The sequence below is a fragment of the Dromaius novaehollandiae genome, chromosome 16 (genome assembly GCF_036370855.1).
Source record: "Dromaius novaehollandiae isolate bDroNov1 chromosome 16, bDroNov1.hap1, whole genome shotgun sequence".
NCBI lineage: Eukaryota > Metazoa > Chordata > Aves > Casuariiformes > Dromaiidae > Dromaius > Dromaius novaehollandiae.
The window spans coordinates 5,493,880-5,506,546 of record NC_088113.1 but is presented as its reverse complement, the minus strand read 5'-3'; the positions used below and the strand labels follow the sequence as shown (position 1 = coordinate 5,506,546).

Genomic DNA, 12,667 nt, shown 5'->3' with positions numbered 1-12,667 from the left:
AGAGGAACTGCAAAACTGTATTATGCGTTAGAAATGCTGAGGATTTTGTGAGGTTTAAAAAAAAATCCGGCGGAGTGGGAAGAGCTGCTGTAGTACATAGATATTTTCCTTAGAGTGGCTTTCAAAAGATCTTTCATACTTCAGCAGTGGACATCTGAATGTAGGCCAGAGAAAGAAGAGCTCTGAGAGGCAGAGCCAGTTTTCAGAAGAGGTAGGGTAGCATATAAAAACAAAACACGTCTGTGTGAAGGTCGGAAGAGATTATACAGTAGGAGAAGTCAAATACTGAAACACTGCCAACAAAGGGCCCTCCAGTGGTCAGAACATTTTTAGGTGCAGAGTGGCCTCATAGAGATGAGCCTGCCTTGAGGGAGAAAACCCTGTATGACAACAGCTACTTGGCAGCTGTGATCCTCCACGCTAATTTGAAGCAGTCAGTCCACCGGGACAGCACAGACTTCCCACCTGCGGCTCTCAGAAGTCCATGTCCCAGAGGTGGAGAGGGAGATGATAATTCCTGTGTATCCATCACCACATCTATCAGGTTGGTGGCCAGCTGCCCATCTTTCTCTTCCTTGCCACACTCACAGTTTAACAAAATCCCAGAGAGATAGTTACAGACTGGCAATGAAAGTAATTAAAATCTCAACACAACAGCTCTTCTCCCTTCCCTCTCTATATTAAAATGAGCACTGTACTAATTTTAGAGGAGACATCATTTTGTTCAACTCATTTTATAGTATTTAATTTTGGAAAATCTGAAACTGTCTACCTATGTCTACCTATGAAAATGTCACTTTTTTCTGTACAGTATCTTTTATTTGAAAATACTATCATTTAAAAATGCATTGTAAGTATAACCTTGGTTGCTGCACTTGTAAGTATAATCTTGACTGCCTTTAATCAAATACATTCCTCTGTTCTGTTCTGCATTTCTTTGTTCTGTTCTGGTCAGACCTGTCACGAAAAAATCTCCTGTCCCAGTTGTGGCAAACAGACGCCAGGCTGGATCTGAACATATTTAAGCTACATGGTGTGGATCCAGCTGTATAATAAACTCAGCTCAGCTGTGATGTTTTCTGGAGATCTGCCTACAGCTCACATCACTGCAGAGATGAGTCCACTTGTTCATACAAGGCAGCAGGAAACCCAGGCTGTGGAGTTTGAAGTGTCCTGTATAGCTTCTCCCACAGCTTCCTCAGACTGCAAAGTTCAATGGGAGAAAGTCCCCTTTCCTCCTGCCACAGTCCTCTACATCACATTATTCCCTTCTCACCACCACCGGATGCCTTTTGGTCTCCTGCTTCATGCATCAGCAGCCAATGAGATGAATGTCTTTTATAAGCTGCAGGATACTGGATGGTAAAACCCTCTTTAGGTTTCTCCAGACATCAGTGCTGGGCAGAGATGCCTCACAATAGTCCTCTGTCATCAGGGATTTCTCTCAGACCTGTCTTTCACCTTGATGTCCCTTCAGGTCCAAGTCAGCTGAATATATACTCTATCCTCCCCTTACTTTCTTACACTCCTGGCAAAGCTGATTTACACCTCTTTGATAGAATGGGGATTAATTATAATCATGCAAAGTTTGTGTCTATTTGGCCTTTTACAACAGCAAGCAGAAGCACAAGAAAAAGCAATCAGAAGCATATTACAAAGTCCAAAATGGATGTATGAGACATGAAGCTGCAAATGAAGCAAGAGCTTTTTCACAACCTCCATGCGTGATTAGATGCAAGAAGGTTATCTACATAGAGCTTCTCAAGCCCAGATCAAAAAGTTATAGCACCTAGATAACTAGAGCAGATCTTAGCAAATTATTTTAATCTTGTGCTTCCAGAAAACTCAGTCTGAAAAACAACGCCCCACTTGTTATTGTTTGCTACAGTATACAAGATGTGTCCTGCATCAGTGTAGATAATATATACAAAAACAAGCAAATAAAAAAAAGTTGAAGGACAATCCTGTGTTAAGTTTGTAATTAAAACAAGAAAGCGGAGTTTTATGGGAAATGGAGATTTTTTAAGTGATCTAACTCTGTGCAAGACTTGGTGAAATGCATTAGGCTTTTCAGGAAGATTAGGCTGTTATGAGGAGGAAGTTAAACTCATCCGGGTTGAGAAGTGCCTCCTTGCATGGAAGAAAGTATGAAGAGAAGTGTGGAAGAAAGGTAATTCTCAGATACTAAAGAAGTCTTTCAGCTTGCAGTTTCATCAGCTTCCTCATGTTTCCAAACAGTCTCAAAAGATATGAGCAGAGTAAGCCAAAACACAGGAAATACCTACTCTAACGCAAAAGGTTCTTGGCAAACAGAAGCTCCTCTATAGAAAATCAAGTATACCTAATGTTCCTCTTTTCCAGATCCTCTGACTGATGCTCCATCTCCTCTTCTGATGACATTTCTGAGGGAATCTCTTGGGGGTGGAGGAAGGGTTCTTCACTCGTCAGTAACCTTACAGGCTGAAAAATGACTTTTATAAAGTAGGTTGGAGACATTAAAGGCCTAGCCTAGCTCAATAATTATATTCTAAGAAAAAGCACCAAAACTGTTGTTTCCTGAAGAACATGCTTCCAAAAGGAGTATGGCCAAAACCAAGAAATGCCTACTTGAGAGGTGGATGCCTGGAAGTTGCTTATTTCTCCAGATCTCTTCAAGATTCCCTGTTTTGTGTTTGTCCACCGTTTTATCTCTGGGACCTTGACTGAAGAGGTTTTGGACTGGGAAGTGGACTTGAGCTGTGGGACATCTTTGTGCATATCCCAGCTGATATGCACTGATATCACAGTAGTATTGTGATTGGTACCAAAGAATACCAACATTATTTACAAGCCAATACTGTTGTTTTGTGTCTTCTATCACCTCACCTAGCCCCAGTCTTCACTACTTTGCCCCACCATGTTTCTCCTAAGATCTTTTTGGTCTGGGAGGAAGAGAGGTAGGAGGAGAAGTGTGCTAGAGTTAAAGGTCCCACATCCAACAAACCAAAAAAGACATCAATAGAAACAGACACAAATAGAATAATTTAGCAAAGAATTACTAAATGTGTGTGCTTCATTATGGAATTTAGAGTAGCAAATGCCAACTGCAAATAGTCTATTGCAGCTTGCCATACACCTCCAATATTTAGTTAGTAAGATAACTCATGTACTAACCCTGGTGTTCATGATTTTTTGCTTTTTTATGGAAGTTTATGTCAATTTCTCAACCAGATTTTTTTTTCTGTTGCAAGCTATAATGACAAATGAGATGTGAGATTACTGTATTTAAAAGGTTTCACAAAAAACATTTCCCTCTTTTCATGTCATTAATACTGGGCATTTGGCAGTAATCTGTATAAAGCCAGTGTGATGAGGTTTTGCAAGGCCTGGACCTAGCTCTGCAGACTCCCGGGACTGCACTATCCCTTCTCGAAGTCAGTACTCAAGATACTAATGTTAATCATACATATTTTTGCAGGATCAAGGTCTTTATAGTTTCCCAAAAATATTCTTTAGACCTTTGATTATGTTACCAGCCTTAAATAACAGTTGCTACGTCTTTCTGTGCTTTACCACCACTGGCTCATAGCTTTCTGATTAAAGCAGTGACTGGCAGGAAGAAAATCAGACATTTCTGCAGTGCCACCATCTTTCTAAATTATTTTAGCATTTCTCACATTAATAAAGGTTTGTAGGATAAGGTGCAAATTCCTGGGTCAGTTCCATGTCCTGCAAGGTGTTCCGTGTGAGTAGATCTCTGTTGTAAAGCCTCCTGTGCTACTGTATCTTTTTAGGAAGTAAACATCTGCGCACATGCAAGAGGACTGCAAGACTGTGGTCCTGTTCATTAACCAGACAAATGGATTTTTTCAAAAATTCACTATAGTGGCCTTTGCTGAATCTGAATCTTTCAGTTCTCTCTGCTTTCTTCCCCATCTCACCAGTAGTAGATTAAGGTATCAGTTGTTGGTATTTATAAAGTCTGAAATCTTCAGATGAAAAGTACTGTATATATTCAAACTTCATTTCCTAACAATTTTTAGTAAAGGTCTTCATTTTTCTTTATAGCTTCAGCCAGGAAATACCTTTTATTATTTATTGTTTACAGAATTGGATACAAAGTCTACAGCCTCAAAAGCTGTTACAAGTGAAGTATCACTCATTTGAATGGTGATGCAAAGGATCTCTCCTAATCTGGAAAGGCTTGTATTGAAAGCCCGCACTGTCAAACACATCTACATACGTGTACCCACCGTCCTTTCATCTTGTGAAGGACACATCACTTGTACTTGCAAAAAGTTGCACCAGGCAAAGAGTTACAGTATTTAGGGCTATCTAACAGGAGTCATGCTGCCCACCAGTTTCTCTCACTAGTGAGAAAAATGGCTTTCAGGGTGGGTTTCATGCCTTAACCTGATACAGCAGTGATCTATGATCATGTGGGTGCAATGCAAAACTGTCTGATGTTTCTCTCAGTAGAGTTAGGGAGGAAGGTCCCCATGCTCCAGGCTGAGAAAGTTTCTCCCCTTGGGAACGCCTAGGGAAGAAGCTCTGCATGAGTGGCCAGAGGAAGAGACTCTCTTCAAAGAGAAGAGGAAATAACTGTTCCTGCACTTCTCTGCTGTGATCCAGTGTCTAGGACTCTCCTTCTTGCCACCTTACTTGTAGGGGTGATTTTTGTCTTCATACCTATTGTGGAGGGATATCTCTCAACCTTTCCCAGTCTGTGCAAAGGAATGTTCTTCCCCACAGCTCTCCATACAAGGAGGAATATCTAGAGCTTCAGCAGAGCAGGGCCCAGCCTGGCTCCATGTTTGGAAGGGGTTATGTCTTGATTCCTAAGCGGAAGAGGCTCAGCCTTCCCCAAGGATATCTGCATGAAGAGGACTCCACAGTCCCTAAAGGCATTAGGAGGTAAGGGCTTTCCAGAAAGGGTCTGTGTGTGAGAGCATCCCACTTGGTATGCTAATGTGAGAGAGGGTGTTCCTAGGATGTCTGTGCTTGGTAGGGCATTCCCCAGTGTCTCAGTGGAGTATGGGAATCAGGCTTCTCCATGGGAGTCTTTAAAAATGAGGTGTCCTGAGAGAAGAAGATAGTCTTTTTCCAGAATGGTCTTTCCAATGGTAGGAATCAAGGTGTCCCCATGGGATGTTGGGGAGGGACTCCTGAGGATATTCAGTTGTCTCTCACATCAGCAAGGTGTACAGCCCTTCACGCTCAGTATGGAGAAAGGTGTCCCCAACTTCTCCATGGGGAATCAGGCTCTCCATTTGGAAGGGTGTGTATGCAATATAGGATGGCGGGAGAGGAAACCCTGTGTCTAGAGAGAGGAAGGGGACAAACCTACCCACCACAGGAACAGTGTGCAAAAGAGCATGTGTAGAGGGTGAGGGCGTCCCCGCCTCTCAGCAGGGGACATTGTCCCTTCTGCATGTGTGTGCTTGGGGCATGGTGCTGGCACACAAGCAAGGGAGGGGACACACAATATGGTGCTAGCTAAAGGTTCTCCTCCTGCTCTGTGGGAGGCCCAGTATGGGGGGCTCCACAGGCTCTCAGCGGGGCGAGAGGATGAGCGTCCCCTCATGGGGTCCCAGCACGGCCACACAGGCTCCCAGGGGTGAGGGGACGAGCAGCCCCCTCATGGGGTCCCAGCACGGCCACACAGGCTCCCAGGGGTGAGGGGACGAGCAGCCCCCTCATGGGGTCCCAGCACGGCCACACAGGCTCCCAGGGGTGAGGGGACGAGCAGCCCCCTCATGGGGTCCCAGCACGGCCACACAGGCTCCCAGGGGTGAGGGGACGAGCAGCCCCTCATGGGGTCCCAGCATGGCCACACAGGCTCCCAGGGGTGAGGGGATGAGCGTCCCCTCATGGGGTCCCAGCACGGCCACACAGGCTCCCAGGGGTGAGGGGATGAGCGTCCCCTCATGGGGTCCCAGCACGGCCACACAGGAACCTGGGGGCGAGGGGACCAGTGTCTCCTTGGTGGGGGACCCAGCATGGCCCCACAGGATCCTGGGGGCGAGGGGACCAGTGTCTCCTTGGTGGGGGACCCAGCACGGCCCCACAGGCTCTCCAGGGGCAAGGGGGTGAGCGCCCCCCCCACAGGGTGCCCAGCATGGCCGCACAGGCTCCCGGGGGCGAGGGCACGAGCGCTCCCCTCACGCAGGGCCCCGCCCGCCCCCGCCGCGGCGCGGGCGCGCGCACGGCGCGCTCCGACGCACGCGCGCGCTGGCGGCGCGGGGCGGGGCGGGTCACGTGCTCCCGCCGCGGCGGCGGCGGCGGCGGCGGAGGCGGAGTCGCGGCCGGCCTGCGGGGTGGGTGTCCCGGGCGCTCGGCAGGGCCGACGGCGACCTCCCGCCCCCTCCCGTCGCTCGGCCGCCCTCCCCCGGCCCGCTCCTCGCCCGCTGCCGTCGCGGGGCCGCGCGCCCCTGCGCGCCCCGCTCGCCGAGCGGCCCCCGCCCTCCCGCGCGCGCTCCCCGAGCGGGCACGGCGGCGGCGGCACCGCGGCCGGCACCAGCGGCAGGTGAGGCCGGCGCGGCGCGGCGCGGCGGGGCGCGGGGGCCTCCCGCAGCCGCCGGCGGGGCCGGGTGGGCGCGCGGGGCCGCGGGCGCGGGGCGGGCGCGGGGCTGACAGGCCGGCGGAGCGGAAGCGGCGCCCCGGCGGTGTCAGAGGGCCGGCGGTGGCGGCCGGGGGAGCAGGCCGGGCCCGCCGCGGGGAGGGCGCGGGCCGGCGGCGCCGCCGGGCCTGGCACGGCGCGGCAGCCGCGGCGCGGCGCCTGGGCCGGGCCCGGCGGCGGCGGTCTTCCCCTGGCGCGGAGGGGTCCGCGCCCCGCGGCCGCCGGGGCGCCCCGCGGAGGGCGGGCGAGCCCGGGCCGCGCCGTGCCGGGCGCCCGGGACATGCCCGGCCGCGGGAGGCCCCGGGATCGCCGGCGGGGCTGCGCGGCCGGCCGGTGCGGCGAGAACGGCCGTGCGGAGGCGGCGGGGTGCGCGGGGCTGCGCCGGTGCCCGGCGCTGGCGGCGGCCCCGCGGGGCAGGCCGTGCTGCGCGGCGCCGCCGGGCGCATCCGGACGGCCTGGCCTCCAGCCGCTCGCCGGCCTCTGCGGCGGAGCCGCCGCATGTCAGGAGGTGGCTCCCGGCGGTGGCGTTGCCTGGACTGGCCGCGTTTCTGCCGGCGCTGAGGGCTCAGCGGCTCCCGCAGCTGTTGCGCTGCTGTAAAGCCGTGCAGAGCCGAAACCCGTAACCTGCCTCTGGTTGTGGCCCTGAGTGCTGCCTCCAAGGCACAGGAGGTAGCGTTTGGAGATGTCAGCGGAGGTGCGGTGACGTTTCTTTGAACACAGGCTTTTGTTCGAATTCTTCCGTGTCTCCCTAAAATAGCAATAAAAAAGGCATTTTCACTTATTCCCATGGTTTGACTTCTGCATTTTCCTGAATTTCATTTGCTTTTAGATCATCTCAGAAAACGGAGGGTTCTGATTTCTTTTGACTTCTTTGGGGAACAGGGGAAATAGGAAGTGGCAGCTATTCTCTTGCTCTCCTTGTTCTGGTTTTGAAAGCTGGCTGTAAATTCTGGTTTTATGAGCTTTGTCTTTTAACATTTCATAACCCCTTATCTTCCAGATGCATGCACATTTGGGCTTACTACCTTTACTGAACTGTGAATAAGCTACAGAAAATTGTAGTGAAAATTTCTCGTCTGAATTTTAGGTATAGGAAAGACAGTGCCTCGTATATTGATATTTATTTTCATAATTACTAAAGCGTATTCCATTAGGCTTCAGATTTTGGCTGGAAAAACTCCCAGGTAGCTCTCTTGAGCTATTCTTTCTAGAAAGCCCATTCATCTATAGAACTTGCAGGGAGGAGTTGTTTACAACGGGCTTCCAACTGATGCAGTTATTTTACACTCTTCTAGCAGAAAAAAAGGCTGCTTCCTTAAAAAAAAAAAAAAGGGAAAATGGGAAAACCAGGCATTCATAAACTGTTAGTTTTTTATTTTTTCAGTTGCTTAAATACTTGAAAATATGGGGGTGTAGAGCTAAATTCTGATGGGCAGTCTTAGTATTGCTCTTTGTTCTGCTTAAGTATGATACAGTTATATATTGCTTACCTTTGCAGTAGATGTTAAATATTTTAAACTCATAACTGAATTGTTAAACAATGTCACAGTGTATTTTATTATTTTCAAATACTATATTGATGGCTTTTAGATGATAGTTGCAGTCACAGTCGAGTTACATAGACATACTGAATTTATGTGATTTGCAATGTCAAAGGATTTGCTACGGGAGATATCAAACAGTTAAAGTGGCTGTAACTGTTTGATTGCATTGGGAATAATGAAGTTGTATAGGTTATTAGAGTACTTCCGAAGGGCAGAAGGCGTGATGTTGGTGTCTGTTTCAAAATCATGTGGTCCCCACTGAGAAATACAAATGCTGTGGTATATAGAGAATACTGGTGAATGGTACTGGCCTGTTAATATGTAGACCACTGAACAACATCACTTAACCTTGAAAATGTCTTGCATTGCACAAATTGTGTTCAAGCGTAAACTTGTTTTTGTTGGGCTGGAGAGGACGCTGGGGAAAAAAATACATAGAGTTGGGAAAAGTTAAGGGGAGGAAATGGGAATAAAAATAATTCTAGACAAACACAAACTTGAGGCAGGGAGGATGCATCATCAAATCTAGGTGTGATATTTTCCATGTGTTGGCTAGATTACCAACTTTTTTTTTTTTCCCACATTTGCTTTACTAAGGCGATGGTCGCTTCACCTTTTGTTTGAGGCTGAACTCTACCAGTCTTACCTACTCTTCTGTCACCACCAGAATAGATCACTAATGTTCTTCTGCAGGAGTTGCCTGTTTTAGATAATTGAATATTTGAAGCACATAGTGTGTTCCTTAGTTTGTACAAATTGATAGCTGAATGCTGAGGTTTGGTTCAAGGTGGTGTATCAAGCTCCTGAAACTCTCTTGCCTAGTGTCCTGACTAACTAGTAGGAAGGAAAAAGCGTAACTGGTCTGGGAGCTCTGGTAAAGAAAGAAGGTGCTTCGTGGACTCCACAACACTTAAGAACTGTCATCTTTTTGCAACTGAGAGGACTTTTACCATCTTCGCCAGCTTGGATGAATAGTCTCAAAGCATAGCCCCATGTAGAGGTTTGGATCGGATTTGTACAAAAGTTGAAAAGTACTGTAGAAGAACGCTGCCTTGTCTAAAAGCATATGTCTTTAAGTAAACCAATAGTTTGGGACAGAAAGTTGCCTGTACTGATTTGTATGTGTGAGAGTCTGAATTTTAAGTTTGTAGTCTTGGAAAGTGAGAGGGAGTGATCTAGACAGCTTCCACTGACATGCATACGATGAAAGTTCTCAGTTATGAATAGAATTTGGCTGTAATATGGCTGTAGGTGTTGCATGTCCTAAGGCAAAAGCATTAGCAGTTTTCTCAGATGAGGATCATTTAAGAGAAATACTGGACAAAAATAATATCACATGTTTTGGTTGCTGCATGGGAGAGTGTTCCTTCTCACGGTTTTTGGGCTGCCCTTCCCATTCCCACATGAATAAATTGCCGAATAGTTCTGTGCACCGTAGGTTAGCTGGAAAGCACCAGGTTGACTGGTGATTATGTGGTTCTTTATAGCAGTAGTGACAATAAATAAGACTTGTAATTTCATTCTACCAAGAGCCTGGAGCAACAGAAAATACGCTGCAGGTTTCTTAGACAGTCAGGAAAACCTCAGAACAATCTTGATTTTAACAGAAGCAATGTATACATCTTAGTGTGCATTTAGGAAAGTTTTTTTTTTTCTTTTTTTTTTTTTTATTTGTCAGGGAAAGTTTTCTCCTTGACATTAAGTGCACTCATATTGGAAGAATTACTTTTAAGCTGTTTGTGGTCACTTAAATCTTTCCTTCATACTTTAAAATATTTTAGAATTTCATAGGCCTTAGTGAAATTTCATGGACCTTTGCGACATGCCTAAGAAAGAAAATACAATAAACAAGAGGTAGAGTTTTCAGTCAAACCCTAGTTCAGAATTTGTAATTACAAGAAGACCTGGTCTTGTTATGCCTGCGTTTATGGACTTCAGTGAGGCTTCGCTGATAGAAGAGTACCTGTGAGGCACGTCAGCCCAGACTGGTTCAGTTGTGGTTAAATTCAACTTTAAGTAAAAAACCTATCACAACACACACAATGAATAGGTTGCTACTTGAAAATGATTTTTTTCATAGCCTTTGGAAAACCAAGATAAAACATAGTTTCTTGTCAAGATGCATCTAATTTTAAGAAACTTCTCATTTTACTTGTTTACTGATTGCACTGATGTATCTGAATGAAAAAATACATACTGCAAAGCTCTGTCGTAGCGTTAACATTCATCTGCTGCAAGCTGTAGGATATTTCTATTTGGAAAAAATACTCATCCACAGGAAATTAATAATTCAGCTAATGATAATTCATGGATCAGGTATTACCTTGTGTAGACTATAGCCTCCAAGAATAATGCTGATAATGAGTTAACGTGTGACATAGGGAGAAGACTGGGAGCCTTTTTTTAGTAGTATCTCAACTCCTGAAAGCGTGAATATTTTTACAGAGCTAACTTACTTCAGTTAAAACTTGCTCTGAAGTTATAATCTTGCCTGTCTTTTTTCAAGCAACATCAATCAAGTCAGTTAGCTTTAGTTGAAATAAAAATTAGCAGCTCAGATGGAGTTGTGTCCATCAGCGTGACTTGGCATGAGTTGTGGAGTTTCAGCAAAGTTTATGAAACTTTAACAAACCGATACTGCATTAAACCATGTGCTATCAAAATACATCCAGTTACCATATGCAAAAGGCCCTGTGCATTGTAACAAGCTGTCGCTTCCTCCTTTTCAGAAGCAAATGATTTGTAGACTTTTTATACTTCATGGCTATGGGAGATTAGCAGAATAATATGAACAGTAGTGAGTAATTCTGTATCAGAGCACATGAAGCCTGGTTTCCAATAGACTTATTTTTCTTGCTTAATGGATGTTTAAGAAAGCATAAGATCTGACTGAAACTTTTTCTATGGATGGAACAGTTCAAAGGGCTGCTTCTGTGGTTTCTTGGGTGTCTGCTACGGTACGTGTTCGCTCTGCAGTCTCTGGGCGTTTCCAAGGTCTCTATCAGATAGCATATTTTAATGAAAGCTGGAGGTAATGAACCATCTTTGATCAGTTAGCTGCCTTAACCAAATTTGATATTGGCTTATGTATTCAAGGGGAACGAAGACAGCAACGGTTAATTGCTCCTCCTGTAGCCTGGGCAGACCGTCCTATGGGGCAGCCCATCTGTTCCGGTTCTTTCTTTCTCTGGAGCACTTCGGCGTCTGTAGACCATCTTCTTTTTCTGAACCAGAGGTGAAGAAGAGTCATCTATCCCCTCAAAAGGGAGAGCTGGGGAAACAGAAAGCATCTCAGTTCCTTGCACCAAGGAGCTCAGATGATTTTCTTGTACGGCTCACTAGTCTTCTGCCAAATATCAACTCTTATCGCTGCCTTGTTAAGGCACATAAAGCTTGAATGCATGCTGATTTCTGTCATTTCTGAGGCCTTCTTAAAATTTTCTTTTATGGGGTTGGTAAAGACTCTCCTTCCACGTTAACTCTTATTATGGCTTCTGAGAGAACCAGCTGGTTTGTTACATGACTCAATTTCAGGCAGTCTTAGTCAATAAAATACTGTTTTATAAAAAATTTGAAAAGTTACAACTCACATTATCTGCTATAGAATGTGGAAAACATTTTTAGTTTTTGTTTTTGTCTAAATTTAGTAAAGGATATTAGAATTTCCTATTTCAGCTGAAAGCTTTTTTTTTTTGCTTGTCAGCTTGGTGTCCAGTCATCTGGACATCAGATCTAGGAAGGTTTACTTGTTTTCCAATATAACTGGAAACTGTGGAGGTATTGTTTACGTTTTTGCCACTCTGATCTCTCACTTGGCACTACACTTCTCAGATTACAGTAGTAACTTCTTGTATTTCTAAATACGCAGAGGTTGGAAAATGTTAAATGACTTTGAGAGTGCTATGAAACGGGTATGGAAGAAGTGCTACGCTGCGGTAGGCTACCCTGGAACGGTTTAATGGGAATCCTGTTAATTCCCCTCTAGTTGTTGGGGCGGCACAAGTGCAAAGACTATGGCACAATACCGAGCCTTTTACAGGGTTTTCCCCTCGTTGTCTAGATAGAAGATAACAAATTTCAGCTTTGCATGTCAGTGTTGTCCCCTCTTCTGCAGTTTGTTTTCTTTTTTTTTGGGGGGGGGGGGTGTCACCTCCTCCACTTTGTAGCTGATGAGCACGTAGGCAGAAAATTTCCTTGAAAAACTGTGTTGTGATGTTAATACAAAAAATTCTTGATCTGAGGGACGTTGTCAGTATCTCCAATGACAATGTCTGAGGTGGCAGTGTAGACTCATAATGACTGGAGAGAAATAGGTGTTTCCAGAGCAAATTGCATCCTGTTTGTGCCAATTTCTCTTTACTGAAGGCGTCAACTATTAGAAAAGATTAACTTCATCTAGAAGTATTAAAGACTTAAAAACAAAACAAAACAAAAAAAAGGCTAGATTAAACTTGTTTTGTCTGTAATAATATGTTGTTATTTCCAGCCAAAGGGAGTATACAGCTTTTTGCCTATAATGAAAGGT

At 45.9% G+C, this 12,667-nt stretch overlaps 1 protein-coding gene across 5 annotated transcripts in view; it reads left to right on the top strand.

Moving 5' to 3' along the window:
* The first annotated feature begins 6,213 nt into the window (after window positions 1-6,213).
* The window catches only part of NCOA6 (nuclear receptor coactivator 6), a 48,008-nt gene continuing 41,554 nt past the window's right edge, over window positions 6,214-12,667 (top strand). For 4 of the 5 annotated variants that reach the window (XR_010391857.1, XM_064521369.1, XM_064521367.1 and 1 more), the window contains exon 1: window positions 6,214-6,505. The gene's annotated coding sequence lies outside the window, so the exon portion shown is untranslated. The remainder of the gene's footprint in view (window positions 6,506-12,667) is intronic. The other variant, XM_064521368.1, reaches the window with a different exon arrangement.